The sequence below is a fragment of the Triturus cristatus genome, chromosome 9, assembly GCF_964204655.1.
Source record: "Triturus cristatus chromosome 9, aTriCri1.1, whole genome shotgun sequence".
NCBI classification, from domain to species: Eukaryota; Metazoa; Chordata; class Amphibia; order Caudata; family Salamandridae; genus Triturus; species Triturus cristatus.
Genome location: NC_140592.1, coordinates 1,034,425,033 through 1,034,444,608, shown reverse-complemented (window position 1 = coordinate 1,034,444,608; position 19,576 = coordinate 1,034,425,033). Strand labels below are relative to the sequence as shown.

At 49.0% G+C, this 19,576-nt stretch overlaps 1 protein-coding gene across 1 annotated transcript in view; it reads right to left on the bottom strand.

The window, feature by feature from the left end:
* Positions 1–19,576, bottom strand: part of ATG14 (autophagy related 14) — a 199,593-nt gene that overhangs the window by 134,952 nt on the left and 45,065 nt on the right. The gene's annotated exons all lie outside the window — the stretch shown is intronic.

Sequence of the window (19,576 nt, the reverse complement as noted above, 5' to 3'; positions counted from 1 at the left end):
CTCTGGCACCAATCAAGGTCCCGCCTCCAGTCCTCCCACTGCAGGGGGTGTCTGCGCCCCCCCACCCCTTTGCAATATTTAGTTTCGCTACTCCCGCAGCCAGGCCAACCATATTTCAAAATATCTTGAACAATCAGTGTCCCCTTTTACCATCAACAGGAGCCACTTCGGTTCCATCGGAACCGTCTACCCCACTACCCTAGACATGGTGTCAGTGACCTTCGTCCAGAAAGGAATGATCTCTGGACACTCCCACATGATATGAAAAAAGGTGCCCACCATTTGACAGCCCCTTGCGCAGGACTCCGACGGGCACTTTCCCCATGCATACGAGGGTAATAAGTACGGTGAAGGATTTTAAACTGCACCAGCCTGAACCTTGAACGGATTGCTATCTCTCTAGGACCCTGCAGCGCATGCCAGTCTTCCTCGTCTAAAGTCCCAAGATCCGTGGTCCAAACTGTTCGAAGTTTGATCAAGGGGATCAGGCATATTATTTAGTAATTTACGATAAATGGTTGATGTGGGTTTCTCCGTTATAGGGTCAAGCAACAACCTGTCTTCCACTGGGGAATATTCCGGAATGGATGTACCACACGGTATATGGGATCGTAAGGCGTGTAGAAGTCGTATGTGGTGGTATCTCTGTGAGGGATGCAAGTCGTATTCCCTTTGGAGGTACTCAAAGGAGAGGGGGAAATCCCCTTTCCAGACATCCCCTAGATAGTCGATGCCAATCAGCTGCCACTCCTTGAATCCCGTTAAAGCGGTCACCTCTTGCAACTGCTCATCTTGTCACAGTGGTGTTCTCCCGGTCAATGTACCTGCTCAACCTAAAAATGTATTTGCATCTCTCCAACACTGTAGCACTACCTTAGTGTGTTCATGCCACGTCGTTTGCGGTCTCCGAGCATAAAGAAGAGGTGCACAATTGCCCCTCGGCATAGCCAACCTATCCACCCTGTAAGCAGGTTCGCTACTGTCCATGTACACCCAGTCATTTATCACCTGCAGCTGCGAGGCCTAATAATATAGTTTTACGTTGGGGAGCGCCAGTCCTCCATCGTAAACTCCCCTGTGTAGCTTGTGTAATGGAATCCTAGGGGACCCACCATCCCACAGCAAGGTCCGCACCGCCTACAAGATTCGCTTAAACACGCTTGGGGGGACAGGGTAGGGTGTATTTTGTAGAACGTATAGGAATCTCGGCAATGTAAGCATCTTAAATAGTGTTTCTCGACCCATGAGAGAGAGTACGCCAGTGCCCGACATCGGCGCTCAGGCGAGGCAACTGGGGCTCGAGATTTCTATAAAAAAATTCCTTCTTGTCACGCGTAAGAGTTTCAAGTATTTAAACCCCTCGATAACCACTGGGGCTGAACATAGGGAGGGGATCCGGGGGTGGGGGGTGGGGGCTGGGGGGGGGGGGGGGGGGGGGAGAACCAGACAATGGAAAAATCACTGATTTCGACCAATTGACAGTATAGCCAGAATAACTGCCGAACAGCTCGCAGAGGTGTAGCACCTGGGCTATCGAGTGATATGGTCTTGCCAGATATAGCATGAGGGCATCAGCATATAGGGATACATCTGTCGCCGCCAGGCCCCAAATTGCTGGGTCCCTCCTGATCCAGTGGGCCAGTGGTTTCAATGCAAGCGCGGAGAGGAGACAGGCGGCATCCCTGCCTGGTTACTCTCCACAGGGAGAAAGCCCTTGATACTGCCCCACTGACCCGCACCAGGACCGTCGGCTGTTCGTAAAGGAGCCGCACCCAACTACAGACGATTGGACCGAAACACAGCCTCTGGAGTACCATGAACAAATAAGGCCATTCAATACTGTCAAAGGCCATTGGGCGTCCAGCGCCATCAATGCCGTTTGAGTGTCCCCTACATCCTTGGTCATGTATAGCACCCCATAGAGGCGCTGTAGATTATGGCGGGTGCTTCTGCGGGGCATAAACCCAGATTGGTGTACATGTACCAATTCCGTAATAACTGACAGCACCTGGTCTGCCAGGACCTTGGCGAGCACCTTAGCCTCCACAATCAGTAGAGATATCGGTCGGTACGAAGCACACTGATCTGCCGGCTTCCCTACTTTATGAATCACAACTATCATGGCTTCTCTCTGATAAGGGGGAAGCCTCCCAAACTCGCGTGCCTCATTAAACATCTGGAGGAGGGGGGCCGTTACGATTGTGGCCTGTTTTTCATAGATCTCTATGGGAAGCCCGATAGGCCCAGATGCTTTCCCGGACTGCAGGGAATTAAGAGCATTACCGTTCTCCTCCTCCGTTAAGTTCGCTTCAAGCGGTTCACTCATGTCGTCAGATAACGTGGGAAGTGCGAAGTCGCGCAGGAATTCGGCAAAATCATTTTCTGTCCTAGTACACACTGGAGAGTACACTCGCTCAAAATGTGCCGCAAAGGCCTCTGCTATATCCAGGATTGTCGAGGAGGGAGAGCCCGTTGCATCCCTCACCCCGACACCCACGGGCAATCCCTATCGCGGCGTTCAAGCCACGTTAGCAAATTCAATGCCTTATCGCCCACATCGTAAATCCGGTGTTGGGTGGCCAGCGCATAGGCTCGTGCCTCACTCTCAGCCAGCGCCCTTAGAAGCCAGGGGGCGGGGTGCGATTTATTGATGATATTTTTATGGTTTGGAAGGGGAATAAAGAAGAGTTGGAACAGTTTCATATATGGCTAAACTCCCACACCTTAGACCTGAGGCTTACAAAACTGTCAAGTAATGCCCAAATTAACTTTTTGGATGTCTGGATAATTGAAAATGATGGAAAACTAGAGGTGAGTTTGTATACTAAGCCAACTGATCAGAACACTCTGTTGGAATACACCTCTGGACACCCTAGGAATCTCAAAGATAATTTGTCATATGGGCAGGTCTTGAAAATTCGTCAGAACTGTTCCAATAAAAACAACGACTTTAAAAATGCAGAAATCTTTCAACATAAATTGTGTGATAGAGGCTATCCCAAGAAATTGGTCCGGGCAGCTCTTAAAAGGGCTTGGTTCACACCACGCGAGAACCTTTTAACACCTAAGACTAAACAGGACTCTGAACAATTGACATGCGTTCTCACATTCAATCCCAAGGCTAATAAAGTGAAGCAAATTATCGCACACAATTGGAGGTTGGTCGAACATCTCAATATTCCCAAACCACTCTTTGCGTTCCGTAGAGGTAGAAATCTACAACAACACCTAGTGAGAGCAGCACGCTCACAACCAGTTAAGAAGGATCTGAGGGGCATATTGGGTCTTCCAGCACTGTTAGGGAATTTCAGATGCAATAAATGCGCTGCATGCCCACAGACAAATGATTCCAAATTAATTATGATTAATAACAAAAAACATACTGCCGTAATGTGACCCCCCCTATGGAGAATGAGCCACCATACACAAGGTTCTGGGTAGGTTCGAGTTTTTATTTAGGTTAGAGGTATAACCATGTGAAGCCATCCACGATAGTGTCTTCTCGGTCTCCCTCCTCTCCCACGACGTCTCTTTCCGGCTTCCGGCTCTCCCTCCACTTGTCTGAGGGTCGTTTACGTGTGAATGGGAATAAGACAACAAAGAGACACACGGGTGAGATGAGGAGCGTGGAACCAGAAGGGAGAAGGACTAAGGGAGTGGGGAAACACCGGGACCGTCACCGCGTTATATTCACCAAAAAAACCAATGAATACTCGTAGAGGAGTGTGAGGGGAGAAAGACGAAAAATAAGACCTTCCTCAAAGACTATACACTCTCACCCCCGTGACCTCCCCGTCTCCCACTAGTTAGTCCCTCCCCGTGTAAAGGCAAACCCCAGGACTCGGTCCCGTACCTTTCCAAGCCACGCTCCTCCGGGAACGTGGCGGGGCAACTCGCGTTGCCGTTGGCCTCCTGGCTCTCGGTTCCTCCCTCCGACTCGACTCTCGTCAGTCCGGTCACCGTCCCTCGCTCTCCTCTCTTCCACGTCCTCCGCCTCTCCAGCACTCCTCGCTCTCCTCTCTTCCACGTCCTCCGCCTCTCCAGCGCTCCTCACTCTCCACTCTTCTACGTCCTCCGCCTCTCCAATACTCCTCGCTCTCCTCTCTTCCACGTCCTCCGCCTCTCCAACACTCCTCGCTCTCCTCGCTTCAACTCCGCTGCTCCACTGACCCACACGCTCTCGCTCTTCTCCTCCGCTCCTTCCTCCGGCTTTCGCGCTGCTGTCCTCTTCCGGGTGAGCTTTACAGCCGAGCAGGTCTTCTGATTGGTCCATGGCCGCTGACGCCAGACCTGCCCCTCCCGCCTCCTTAAAGCTCCAGTCCTGGATAACTGAGTCGGAAACGTCCTGTGGTCGGGGTGGAAACGAAGAATCGTTAATGTCTCCACCCCGACCCTCCTCGTTAGCGGCCTTGTGACAAATCCCCCCCTAGGAATACCCCGATCGGGGGAATAAGGATAACGGGAGAGGTAGTCAGCATTCCCTTGCAAAGTCCCCTTCCGATGACAGACTTCTATCTGAAAGGGCTGTAGAGCCAGAAACCAATGCAGGATACGGTCGTTGTGACCCCGGTTGCGTTGTAACCAGGTGAGGGGGGCATGGTCGGTGTAAAGGATGAAAGATCTACCATCCAGATAATACCTTAGCTTCTCCACCCCCCACTTTACCGCCAGACATTCTTTTTCAACCGTGGAGTATGCCTGTTCCCTCGGGAAGAGTTTACGGCTTAGATAAAGAAGTGGTCGCTCCTCTCCCTCCTCATCTATCTGTGAGAGCACCGCTCTGATCCCCACCCCCGAGGCATCCGATTGGAGCACGAACGGTTTGGAAAAGTCCGGGGTCATTAGGACCGGGGCGGTGGTAAGGGCGGTCTGGAGGGCTCGAAAGGCCCTTTCTTCCTGCTCTGTGGGGGCCCGTAACCGGGGTGAGGGATGTGTTTTCTTCAGGAGATCGGTAAGGGGACCAGCTAAGTCAGCAAACTGCGCGATGAACCTACGGTAGTACCCTACCAACCCCAAAAAGGCTCGTAGATCCCGTTTAGTCTGTGGATACGGGACGGCTAATATAGCGGCTACTTTCTCTGATTGTGGGGCGATGTGACCGTCTCCCAAGAGATACCCAAGGTACCGGACCTTCCGGAAAGCTATTCTCGATTTTTTCGCGTTAACATGAAGGCATGTCTAAGGCTGTTACAGATATCTCCTAGGTGTATTAAATGGTCTTCCCAGGTTTTGCTAAAGACCACGATATCCTCTAAATACGCTGCGGCATATTGGAGATGGGGGGGTCAAGAGAGTATCCATGGCTCTCTGAAACGTGGCGGGGGCTCCATGTAAGCCAAAAGGGAGTACCGTGAAATGGTAGTGACCCGAAGGGGTGGAGAAGGCGGTTTTCTCTTGATCCTTGGGGGACAGGGGAATCTGCCAGTACCCCTTAGTGAGGTCAATGGTCGTTATGTAACGGGCCTCACCAAGGCGTTCAACTAGTTCGTCCACTCGAGGGAGGGGGTAGGCGTCCTGTTTGGACACTCGGTTTACTGCTCTGAAGTCTATACAAAATCGGATGCTGCGATCCGGTTTTGGCACGAGGACCACGGGAGAGCACCAGTTGCTATGGGAAGGGACGATTACCCGAGCTTTTAACAAGCGGGATACTTCCTCTTGAAAAGCCACCCTTCGGGCTTCGGGAATTCGATAGGGCTTTTGTTTTACTACAACTCCTGGAGGAGTGGAGATCGTGTGTTCTGCAAGATGGGTTCTCCCAGGTTGATCAGAGAAGATATCCGAGTACTTCAACAAGAGAGTCTGAACCTGTTCCCTTTGTGAGGTCGTGAGATCAGGATTTATGGGAGTCTCATTGATGGTGTGGGGTATGTAAGAGGCCACCAATACCGTATGGGATGTATCAGGAGGGGGCCCTAACCATTTTTTCAAGATGTTAATATGATACATTTGGGTTGTTTTCTCTGAGAGTTGTAGGATGTAGGTGGTTTTTTCTACCTTCCGGAGAACCTGAAATGGACCTTGCCATTCTTTTTTTAGCTTGTGGGAAGAGGTAGGTAATAATACCAGTGCCCAATCCCCTACGTCTAATACTCTCCACTTAGTACCCTTGTCGTAGAAGGTTTTCTGTCTGACTTGGCTCACTGCCAACTGATTCTGAGCCAACGAGCGTAGCTTATGTAATCTGGTTTGCAGTTGCTGGGTATAGTCGAGGAGGGCTTCGGCTTCTTGTAGTCCCTCCTTTTCCCAACTGTCCTTAGTTATTTCCAGTAAGGTCCTCGGTTTACGGCCAAAGAGTAGTTCAAAGGGAGAGGCCCCTAGGCTGGCTTGGTTTTGGCTACGTAAGACAAACAGGGCCAGGGGAAGTAGTTGGTCCCAATGTTTACCATCCCCAGACAGGAGTTTCTTTAGCGTAAGCTTAAGGCTGCCGTTGTAACGCTCCATCAACCCGTCTGTCTGAGGATGATAAACAGATGTTTTTATGTGTTTGATGTTCAATTGGTCGCATACTTGCTTCATTAACCTCGATACGAAAGGGGTTCCCTGATCAGTGATGATTTCACGAGGGAACCCCATTCGGGAAAACACCTCTACTAACTTTTGGGCGATAGCACTGGAGGTAGCAGCCCTAAGGGGGAAGGCTTCCGGATACCGGGTAGCATAATCTAGGACTACTAAGGCGTATTGGTGTCCCCGCCCTGATTTGGGTAAGGGCCCTATTATGTCCATACCCAGCCTATCGAAGGGAGTACCTATAATGGGTAGAGGTTGCAAGGGGACGGGAGGAGGGATGTAAGGATTGCGACGTTGACACACCTGACATTCTTGGCAGTATGTCTGTATTTGGGCATAAACCCCTGGCCAGAAAAAATGCTGTAAAATAGACTGCCCTGTTTTCTCTGCCCCTGAATGACCCGCCAGCAGATGGGCGTGTGCGAAGAAAAGGATTTGGTCCCGGAACCCTGTGGGGACCAACAGTTGGGGCACCGCTTCCTGTTTAGCTACTCGATAAAGTAAACCGTTTTGTTCAATAAACGTGGGATAGACCCGGTCTTGAGGGTCTCGTGTCTCTCGAGCTTTCTGCCAGGTATGAGTGAGACTGGCATCCATCAGTTGGGCGGTCCGAAAATGATTGTCTCTTGCCCAGGGTTCAGGGGTAAGGAAAACATCATGGTTGGGAGATCTCAGAGCGTCTTGTAATAAGGGAGCGAAGCAGGGATTGTCTACCCCTATGATCAGTTGCTCGGGAAGTAATTCTAACACCCCCACTATCACCGGAGATCATGTTGCGGGCAAGTCAAACCACTCTGCCCGTAATCTTGGATCTATTAAATTCCTCCATCTCATCTTGCATAGTGCCCACTGTATGGAAAAGAGCCATGGTATGGGCACTGTTAAAAAAACCGAATCTTGACCCAGAAGATCACGCCAGTTATCGCCCAATCTCATTGCTCCCTTGGGCAAGTAAGATCTTGGAAAAACACATAAATACCCAGCTAATTCAGTTCCTTGAGAACAACCTGCTATTAGACACGACCCAGACAGGCTTTAGACCCAAGCACGGAACTGAAACTGCGCTGTTGGCAGTCACCGAAGAGTCACGGAGGATACTGGATCAAGGAGGATCAGTGGCAGTGATCCTCCTTGACCTAAGTGCAGCCTTCGACACGGTCAGTTACACCACCTTACTGAACCGTCTCCTCAACATCGGGGTAACAGGCAATGCACTGAGGTGGCTTGATTCTTTCCTGACTAACAGATCTTTCCAGATCTTTGACGGGGACACAGTGTCAGTCAGCAAATCACTGAGTTGTGGGGTTCCGCAGGGCTCCTCCTTGAGCCCTGCGTTGTTCAACATATACATGAGACCACTGGCTGGGGTCGTCAAACCGCACGGTATTAAGATCATATCATACGCGGACGATACCCAGCTAGTGGTTTCATTGACGCAGGAGGGCAACAGGCAAACCCCGCTAGGCCTGATGAAATGTCCAGAGGAGGTTAAAGGGTGGATGACAGCTTCCTCCTTAAAGCTCAACGGGGATAAAACTGAGCTTATGCTCCTGGGCCCAGTGTCGCCAGTGCCATTTATCTCCTTATGGCCTTCCTGCCTGGGCACTCCCCCTTCCCCCAAAGAAAGTGTAAAGAGCCTGGGAATTTGGTTGGACAAAAGTCTTACATTTATCCCCCAGGCCACTAAGCTATCTGCCACATGCTTCGGCCTGCTCAGAACACTCAGGAAAGTTTTGCCCCTTTTACCTATGGAGGCCAAACAGGTGGCAGTACAAGGCCTGATACAGTCCCGGCTGGATTTTAATAACGCTCTCTACGTGGGAGCCCCTGAGATGACCCTACGGAAGCTACAGGTGGTGCAGAACTGCGCAGCCCGTACCCTGCTTAAGATCCCACGTACGCAGTCAGCCAGACTTGGACTAAAAAGTCTACACTGGCTGCCGGTGAAGCAGAGAGTGGCTTTTAAGGCATTGTGTATTTCACATCGAGCCTTCTGGAAAAAAGGTCCAGCAATAAATGACAACCTAGTCACCCGCTACCACCCAAGCAGAAATCTTCGCTCCACGGAGGCTTTCTTGGCCGTGGTGCCGAAAGTTAAGAGAGCTAGAACTGGAGGCAGGATGTTCACCCTGAACGCCTCAAAACTGTGGAACTCACTTCCTCTACAACTCCGGTCCAACCCTAACTTGCTCTCCTTTCGCAAACAATTGAAGACCCTTCTGTTTGCCAGGTCCAACGAGTCCTAAACTTCTGCTGCACCGCCCAGCCCTGTCTACATACCTAGTGCTTGGACGCCCGTGGGGCAGCAATCGCGCTATACAAATCGATATACAATACAATACAATACAATACAATCACTTCGGGCTGCACTCCGGAGTCGGTCTCCAGGGTCAGTTTGGCTATCGGGTACTCCTTCACATCCCCGTGGATACATCTAATATGGACTGTTCTACCGGGTATAAGGCAAGAAGGACTGATCAATTCCTGTTTTACGACGGAGTGCTTGCAGCCTGAGTCCAGGAGAGCCCTTATTCTTCTCCCGTTAAGGTGGACACTTACGTAGAAGACAGGCCCGGTTTCTTGGGCGAAGAGAATAGACCGGGGTACATAGCACACATCCATCGGTTCTTCTTCTCTCTCTCGTTTCTTCCGACAATACCGAGCTATGTGGCCCCATTCCCCACAATCGTAACATTGGGGTCCGGAGTAAGCCGGGCTGTCCACACGAGCCGCACGGGGAGGGGGAGGCAAGGGTTTCAAGAGCTTCCGGTCGGATTTTCCAGAGACACCACTCCGGTTGTTCCTTTCTGGTTCCCTGACGGGGGTTCGTCCTTGAGCCCGGGCAAAGTAGGTTGCCATCTCGATGGCCTGTTCTAGGGTTAGCCCGGCATGTTGTCGGAGCCAGCGCTGGGTTGCATACGGGAGGGCTTCCAAAAACTGCTCCAGGTACACTTTGTTCATCACCTCCTCTAAATTGCTTTCTTGGGGTTTAAGCCATAGGTCTGCTGCCCCTTTCAGTTTGTAAAACAAGGTTTTTGGTAATTCTCCCGGTACTCCCCTCTCCTGACTCGTTTCATCGTCCACTCCCTGCCGGTCTAGAACGTACTGCTTCACTAAGGTATAGGTTGAAGTCCCGTCTTTGTTTATCGTTTGATATGCCGCTTGGGCTTCACCGGTCAAGAGAGGTGCTAGGTAGAAGGGCCACCGTTCTCCGGGCCAAGCACTCGCCCTTGCGGCTCGTTCAAAATTCAGAAAAACGCCAAGGGGTCGTCTCCGGGTACGAGTTTTTGTAAAGGGACTACGGTCCCAGGTGGGTTGCTCGCCCTACCCTGTCCCAACGTGGCTAGCAGTTGTGCATGTCCTACAGCCAGTTTTATCATGGTGTCTGCTTGATTTTGTAAGGCAGACGTGAACACCGTGCGATCTGCCTCCGTCTGGCTGGATGTCTTTTCTACGGCCCATTCCAGTTTCGCCTGGCCTTCCTTCATTTGGTGGATCAGGGCCTCCATCCTGTATCGGACGGGGTTCGATGCTCCTATCTGGCTCGCCAATTGTCGTAATGTGACCCCCCCCTATGGAGAATGAGCCACCATACACAAGGTTCTGGGTAGGTTCGAGTTTTTATTTAGGTTAGAGGTATAACCATGTGAAGCCATCCACGATAGTGTCTTCTCGGTCTCCCTCCTCTCCCACGACGTCTCTTTCCGGCTTCCGGCTCTCCCTCCACTTCTCTCAGGGTCGTTTACGTGTGAATGGGAATAAGACAACAAAGAGACACACGGGTGAGATGAGGAGCGTGGAACCAGAAGGGAGAAGGACTAAGGGAGTGGGGGAACACCGGGACCGTCACCGCGTTATATTCACCAAAAAAAACAATGAATACTCGTAGAGGAGTGTGAGGGGAGAAAGACGAAAAATAAGAGCTTCCTCAAAGACTATACACTCACACCCCCGTGACCTCCCCGTCTCCCACTAGTTAGTCCCTCCCCGTGTAAAGGCAAACCCCAGGACTCGGTCCCGTACCTTTCCCAGCCACGCTCCTCCGGGAACGTGGCGGGGCGACTCGCGTTGCCGTTGGCCTCCTGGCTCTCGGTTCCTCCCTCCGACTTGACTCTCGTCAGTCCGGTCACCGTCCCTCGCTCTCCTCTCTTCCACGTCCTCCGCCTCTCCAGCACTCCTCGCTCTCCTCTCTTCCACGTCCTCCGCCTCTCCAGCACTCCTCGCTCTCCTCTCTTCCAAGTCCTCCGCCTCTCCAATACTCCTCGCTCTCCTCTCTTCCACGTCCTCCACCTCTCCAACACTCCTCGCTTCAACTCCGCTGCTCCACTGACCCACACGCTCTCGCTCTTCTCCTCCGCTCCTTCCTCCGGCTTTCGCGCTGCTGTCCTCTTCCGGGTGAGCTTTACAGCCGAGCTTGTCTTCTGATTGGTCCATGACCGCTGACGCCGGACCTGCCCCTCCCGCCTCCTTAAAGCTCCAGTCCTGGATAACTGAGTCGGCAACGTCCTGTGGTCGGGGTGGAAACGAAGAATCGTTAATGTCTCCACCCCGACCCTCCTCGTTAGCGGCCTTGTGACACATACTTAAAGTCTGTCGAATTGTAACACGAAAAATGTTGTGTATTCCGTGATATGTCCATGTGGGAAGGCATATATTGGGCAGACACAGGCTTTTCAAATGCGAATATTACAACATAAATCGCGAATACGATGTAGAACACAGGGAGCCCCATTAGTCCAGCATTATGTGCAATGTAGACATGATGAGAATGACCTAAGTTGGTCAGTACTCTTAGTAGTGAGACCACAAAATAAAGGCCATTTTGAAATGACGTTGAACAGCCTAGAGGCACGCATGATTGAAAGATACCAGACAGCGATAGAAGGACTTAATGATCACGACTAAATCTGGGCATTGATCCAACGTCAGGCACCGCCAGAAATAGGTAAATAATGGATGGATGATGAGTCCCTGGTTGGTAATGGCGCTTCCCCTTTCCAGTATCTAGTCTGTGCAAGTTATCTGTAGGTGCTCAAGGGAAGAGGGGTCACCCACCCCTCCCAATTCGTAATCCCTAGGGATCACACACAATGTAGATTCCGTACCCGAGCACACATATGATATCAAATACTGGTTATTATCATATAATAATATGAAACAGGACAATTTCGTAGTGGTTGCACTTTAATTTTCTTTCTTCCGTTGGTCCAGCCAACACGTGTTTCGTCGCCCGGGAGTACCCGCGACTTCCTCAGGGCTAATGAAGATGAGGTGATGAAGGTTTTAACCTTGTGACCGGTTATAATTCCGTCCCGGCCAGACAGGCAGAGAACAAAAAATGGGTCCGTCAGGAAAGGGTGTGTCCTGTGCATAAAATATAGTTGCAGTCATTGGTTCCGTACAATCCAAGTTCAGTATAGGGCACTTTAGTGCTTCAGCGTGTGTACACGTCAAACTTTCGGTCCCCAATGTGGCCGGGGAAATAATTTTAGCTGAAGTATTCTTATAAAATTGCAGAATGTGTGTGTGATCATTAGGAGGAAAGTTTTGCCTTCTCTGTACATATTGTATGACCACTGTATATATTAACACATAATTTTGTATATATAATGGTATTTGTATTTTCATATGTTTGTTATGTATATTAGAGTGTAAGTCCAAATTACACAGAGCGCGCAGGGAAATTAGAGGGAAAGTGTTTTTTCACCACATTTTATTTGGATTTTATTTTATTTCACTTCTCTCTTTAATTTTATTCCTTTTCTTGATTTTATTCCTTCTTATGAAGTTGGATGTATTCAGTGGACTCCAACATTTCATTTTCCTGGTATTATGTATCTCTTGAGGGACTCGATTTAGCATTGGTTGAATGCATAATCAATGGCTATGTTTGGCCTTTAGATGCTCATTGTGGAAGAACAGTATCCCTCTGGATAGCCTTAGTCTATTTTTATTGATTTGTGCCATACCATTTGCTATTCCGGTTTGGAAAAATTTTAAAATTAGAGTTTGGAGTCCGTGAATACTTCAGTGATGTGGGGATGGCTCGGCAGTATTTAAGATACAGACTACATTGAGTCTGTCTTCCACGTTTTTTTTTGTTTACGTCCTCATGTCATTGATACGCCGGCCGGCCTACCATAAAGCAATGACATTTTCACGTCCCAGTCTGGCACACGCTTAATCGTTGCTGAGGAGGACCGAAGAAGAATGCAGAGATAGACCGTTCGATAATTAGGTGAGAATGACATACTCCACTTTTGATTACGCAAGTAGTATTTCTCGTGGTACAATTATTATAGTGATAGGCTGTTTTCTTTTAAACACAGGGAAGCAGTCTCTGTATGAGGTACACGAGGGCTCGCAAGGATCAGAAATTCATCAGTGAGAGAGGTAGGTGAAGATTGTTTTTTGGTGCACAGACATATAGGCTAATGTAGTTGTAATTTACATAGTGGAAAATAGTGTGTATCAGCCCGTTTGTTTGTATTCATAGGTGATTGTACCTCAGTTTGAGGTTCAACCAGGGGGTCTTGGATTCAGGGAGTGTCTCCTTTTAAGATGGTTGCTTCAATTGCGACCCACACATTTCACTTGTGAAAGGTATGTGACGTATATGGGACTTATACCCATTTTGGTCTCCTAGCATGGTTTCTATGGGTGCACTTGTCGCGTCTTGCTATTTGTGAATCAGGTTGGCAGACTAAATGGTAGCCACTCCCCCCACTTTTCACAAGCTTTTTTTCTACACAGATTGGGTCTATTTTTCTTACTATCCCCCTTTTTTTTTTTTTTTTTTTATAGTTTTCCACCTTTTTTGTTTGACCTAGTGGTGCATTTTTGTTTTGTAGCTTAATAGAGACCCAGCACGCTCTGTATAATGAATGGGACAGATGTGTATCTTAATATACATATATTTTATAGATTTATTTAGACTGGTTCCATTGCCCTTGTCCTGAGGAGGCCAAGAAGAAATTGAAGGCTGAAATGCGTCCGCATCGATAATTCTTTGTAGAGAAGTCTCTATTAAAATAAAAAAAGTTTAACTTAATTGTTTGGAGCACAATAGAGTGAAGGGTATATAGGTGTTATACCTCATGTACCTAAAAGACTACCTCTAAATTTATCACCCAGATTTGGTGCGTGAACACTAGTTATCAAAAAACCTTTTCGGGTATTGGCAACGTAGAGTTCAGTTTATAATTGTTTGTGTTTTTTTTATGTTAAATATATATATATTTTTGTATGTCCTTGTGTTTATGAATTTCAAAATGATTTATGTTCAAAGATCAGTCTCACTGCTCCTATCACCTCCGAAGAGATAAACTCAGCCATACAGCATCCGTGGATGTCCGGTAGGTCGTCCCGCACACCAAGGAAGAGCGCAAACTGCCTCTACCTTCCTACGGCATTGCTGAGGAGGCTCATTCTTCATTGAGGGAGGGCTGAGAACAGGGCACACGCATAATTACGTGTCCCAATTACAGTACATATGTATTATAACCTATAAGAAGGATACATGGGAATATAGGGCGTCTTTTCCCCATTCCCATATCTACACTCTTTCTCACTGGTCCTGATGAAGCGCTCTAGGATCCATTAGGGACCAAAATTCAGCGCGAAACATGTCGACCCCATTGTACACTTAAACACTCTCGATATTCACCACAGGGTTGAGAGCAGCGGGATCTTATTTGTTTAGTTTCCCCTCTCATTCCAGCATTATTTTGCGTCTCCATCCCCGTGACATTTTTATCCTGATTCAAAGGACTTTTCAATAAACTGTTTTTGTCCTTTGGATCATTTTATCTTTCACTTATCACCACTTCCCGACCCACACACCCTCATGCACAAATGCGGCAACTCCTAAAAGATCTCCACCAGAGAGCCCCTCAAAACGGGCCCGTGAGGGACTGCAGCGCCCCCCCACGAGGAGCACCTGCCCAATGATGATGCTATACACTCGCAAGGGTGTGTGAGGGCACCACAAGATTTATACAGGAGTACTCTTTATCTCCTCTTGGCACACTCAAGTCTACTTGGAGACACCGTACACTGATTACAGCCGATTTGGCTGTCACATACCTTCCCCCTTTTCCTTAGGCACTGATACCACTTATATTGTTGTTGTCTTAAGCCCCGGGACCAGATGGATACACCGCACTGTTCTATAGAACTTTTGCCCCTGACATCACCCCACACCTCACGCGACTGTTCAATAAAATGGCGACAGAGGGAGAGACTACTGGGTCATTGTCCGAGGCTATGATCTCTGTTATACCCAAACCAGGGAAGGCCCCTCACATATGCGCCTCGTATCGGCCTATCGCCCTCTTGAATCTCGGCGCAAAACTTTACTCCTCCATTCTAGCTAAACGCCTGAATGACCTCATGCCAGATCTCATACACCCAGACCAATCGGGGTTTATCAAAGGATGACAAAAACACAACACCTGCCGAATTGTTCACCTCATAGAGAAAGCTAACAGACATCATATCCCCGCGGTACTGGTAGGCCTGGACGCCGAAACGGCGTTTCATAGGGTCGATTGGACATTATTATTTACTACCCTCTCGAGCTTTGGGTTCGCTCCTAAATTTCTCACTATGATGATTCGGGCCAACTATGTACAACCTCGATCCCGAGTACAAGTCAATGGAGTATCTTCACCCGCCTTTTTCCACTCTAGAGGTACCCGACAGGTGTGCCCCCTCTCGCCGCTACTCTTTGCCTTGAGCATCGAACCCTTAGCGGTAGCTATTAGAGCCAACCCCGACATCCAAGGCATACCCTTTAGTGGGAACTCCCATAAAATCTCCCTCTTCGCGGACGATGTCCTCTTGTTGCTCTCCGATCCTGCCCAATCTCTTCCCCCTTTACAAGCTGAACTGGAGCGATTCGAGGGGGTGGCGGGCTTTAAAATAAACCTAGGCAAGTCGTATATTCTCAACCTCACTCTACCGCCAGCGGAGGTGCACAGGCTTCAGCCTCTCACTCCCCTGCAGTGGACCGCTTCTTCCATACAATAGCTGGGTATCCAGTTAACGTCCAGGGTGGAGGGACTCTCTGCTGCCAATTTTCCCCCCAGTCTCACCCGGATTCAAACGGAACTCACGAGATGGAAACCTCTTTCTCTCTTGGCTTGGCCGAATACATGCTGTCAAAATGACACTCCTTCCTAAGCTTCTCTGCTTATTCCAAGCCCTGCCGATGGAGCCGGAGAGGGACTTTTTAGCCGAGTTAAATCTATGCTTCTACAGTTCATTTGGCAAAGGGGACGTGCCCGCTTCTCATTCTCTTTATTGCGACGCTCCCGAACGGAGGGAGGAGTGGGACTCCCCGATATACACTTGTATTATAAAGCAGCACGGCTGAGGGTACTGACTGAGTGGTCCAAACGGGAATCCGATGAACATTGGTTGCATATGGATCGTAGTGTTGCAGGGCAGACCATATGGGATCTCGCTTGGCGTCCCAAGACAGACAGACCCAAGAATGTGTACCTTAGTACTCCTACGCGTACTACCCTGAGGGTGTGGGATTCTGTCACGGGGGATGATCAATGGACTACTTTCCCCTCACCATTTACACCACTGCATTTTAATCCTGCCTTCCCCCAGGCCTAAACGAGGGACCCTTTGAAGCTTGGAGAGAGGGAGGTTGCCTTGCCCTGATGCACCTTTTTCATAACTATGACTTCCTGACCTTTGACAACTGCAAACGGGACTATGGCTTGGACAACACAGAACGATTTCACCATACCCAACTACTTAATTGGGCTCTCACCCTGAAGATCCGGGATGCAGCCACTCGCCCACCTACTAGATTTGAATCCTTCCTCTCCAAGGCCACCACTATGAAAGGGGCGATCTCGTATAACTTCTTACTCACCACCACCACCAACTCACCGCGTCCACGATACATGGCTATGTGGGAGGAGATTCTACAGCACGATGTGTCAAGAGAGGGAATGGTCAAATTTATGGTCCAACATCACTAGATACAACCACTCCGTAGACCTCCGGGAAGGCCATATAGAGACCATGATGGACTGGTATCTCCATCAGTCTAGGCTCAAGCAGATCTTCCCCAACACTTCTGACCGCTGCTGGAGAGGCTGCGGCCACCTGGGTGACTTCCAGCACATTTGGTGGGATTGCCCGACTATACGCCCCTTTTGGGCAGAAATATTGGCACACATTAAAGATATGTTGGGATATTCCATTCCAACTACTATGAGAGAGATCCTTTTGGGGCTTCGAGACCCTGCCCTAGAACACCAGTCCCGCTCGGACAAGGCCATCATGTGGCTTTGTATAGGTGCGGCTAAAGTGACCTTAGCAGCCGCCTGGAAGCAGAGGGAAGCTCCGGCGATCTTCCTTTGGCACTCACGGTTATGGCGGTTACTCAGCCTGGTAAGAATGTCTGATATTTTTCAGGATAATTACAAGAACTTTGAATTCAGATGGGAGCCATTAGTTACCTTCCTCTCCCGGGGGCTACTGCTGGCTGTTTGCCCTCCTACTGTCCGAGCACTACACTTCTTTTAATTTTGATTTAATTGTCACTACCCCATGTTGACTATCACTTTGATTTTGCCATCACCATTGTTTGGGAGGGGGGAGTGGGAGTCTTGTTATTTTTGCCGGGGAGTTGTTTTGGTATGACACTAGTACGCCTTATAAGACACCTTCCGGTTAGAAAGATATGATAGCACACTACAACAGAAACACGATGAGACGCCCAATTAAGTTAAGTTTTATATGATGATCACGGGGGACTGCCCATACCCCTCCTTTATTAGCCGCTGTATCCCTCATTTTAGCATTCACTTCAGATTTGGGGCCCGGGCATTTTCTAAATATTGCGTTTTTATCAGCCTTTTACGTCTCGTTGATATTCCAATGCTCACTGCGTTGAGCGACATGATGGTGCAAACTTACGATGTACTTGAAAAAAGTTTAATAAACACGTTTGACAAAGATCGGTCCCATGGCACTTGTGAGTTTTGAATTAATTTTGACAAGATATTCTTATAGGATTTTGTACTGATGTTAGGGTAATCGATTGTGCCCTATGACAAAATAAATAGGTTATTAATTACTCCGTACCTATCTTTTTTGCATATGATAGAATCTCTGCCATCGTCAATAGCCTGGGTCAGGATAGCTCGGGCCTCCTCCAAGACCACGGGTAGCCCATACACAACCAAATCACAAACTGTGTGGGTGAATCAGCCCAAGAGGCACGCAGTGTTCACTGACTGCAAGGCAAGGCTGGTGCAAGGTTGACTTTGGGGATGGAGGCCTGGACAATCAGGCTCTCCGGGGTGGATTGCTGGGTGAGGAAAGCTTGGTCCCCATGAGCTGTGCAGAGGTGCCGGGCAAATGCCCTATGCACAGAAGCCCCTGCACAGGGCTTGGTCCATGCCATGAGCTGGACATCTGTGAGAGCATCATTAAAAGGATAGATTCTATGGGGACCACTCCCGGCTAAAGCACCTCTGTCAAGAAATTCATCTTGACTGCCACTGAGGGCAGTGCAAGTTCCAGAATCTCAGCCTCCGTCCTCATCACCATGGTAAAGTAAGGTAAGGAATCTGCAGAGTTTTATATCATATATACTAACTTTCCTCATCTTAAATATCTTGGTTGAGGCATTGGAGGTTGGTTGTACATCATGTGGGACCATTGGCAAGATGTTTGCCACTATGTTCCGTAACACACAAGTCTAGCTCCGTAGGAGGCAGCTTATATTGACAGACTGGAGGGCATGGATGGCAGAATAGAACATCCATTTGGCAAATGTCTCTATGCCTTTTGAATTGTGATCTGGTGGGGTAGTGGGAAACGCATTTGGTTTCAGATGACAAGTGGAGGCCTGCACCACCAAGCTTTGTGGTGACAGGTATTGCAGTTAGAAGGCTAGATAGCCTGTGGCAGGTCTGTGCTGCCTAGCAAATTTCCTTTTGACTGGGAAGCAACATCCAGGTATTGCCCAGGTGCACAACAGTGTGTCTGCGAGGGCCACATTAAAGAGCAGCAGGGGCTTTTGGTTAGTCTGTCGAGGGGTAAAGCACTTCCGTCAATAACTTTGTCTTGAATTCTGTGGGCATGGTTGAAAGTCCAAGACCGCAGCTGTTTTCCTTATTACAGTGGCCAAGGAGGCAGACTCTTCAGTGGCAACATTAGGAAAGAGGCGGTCAGCATCATTGGATGCATCTAAGAACAGGAAAATCAAAAAATGTGTTTTCCTCTTCATAACAAGGCTATAACTATAGTCATAATCTCTGAATTCATGGTGGCGCAGCAGGAGTGATCAGGGTCGAAATGGGGGTACATGTAGGGTCGGTGCGACGAGGGTGGAAGTCGCACCAGTCTCATCTCAAAAGTCAAAACGGAGAACGGGAACCCTTTGGCGTTAGAGTCATAAGTGCAGATGTCGATGCTTGGTGCTGTAGCATGACATAAGAAACCTGAAGCTGGAACAGGCCTCAAAATGAGGTAGAGTGGCACAGAGTAGAGGGTGGGCCCGATGGCAGTAAAGTAGAGTTCGGTGTTCTGGTCGCAGATGACCTTTGGGTTCATCTTGGTGCAGTTATTGGACAACGCCCGATCTGAGAAGCCCAGACACCAAACAGACCTCATGGGGGTCCCTCACTGATATCTGTTTACGGCAATCTTTGCACAGCTTGAATCTTGTGTTCTTAGGATTGGACATGTCCCTTGCACAATGGAAATTTTGGATAGAAAAACTCGGTCAAGTGTTACAGACTTGAGGAAGAGAGCTCCAGGTCTATATCAGAAGGGGCAGAAAGAAAGGCCAGTGTGCGGAGGTGGTGGGGATATAATGGCCCGGACGTCACATCCAGGGTGGGACAGACTCGACACTGAGCCGCATAGTTTCACTTACTGGCCAAACACAATAGTTGCTATAAAAATCTTCCGGATCCAGTCTAGTGTCAGGGGAAATTCACAAGGTGAGGCATATGTCTCAGCAACTGAATAGCAAAATTGTAAAAAGATCTGTGGTCCAACATCTAAGCACTGAAGAGAGTGCATT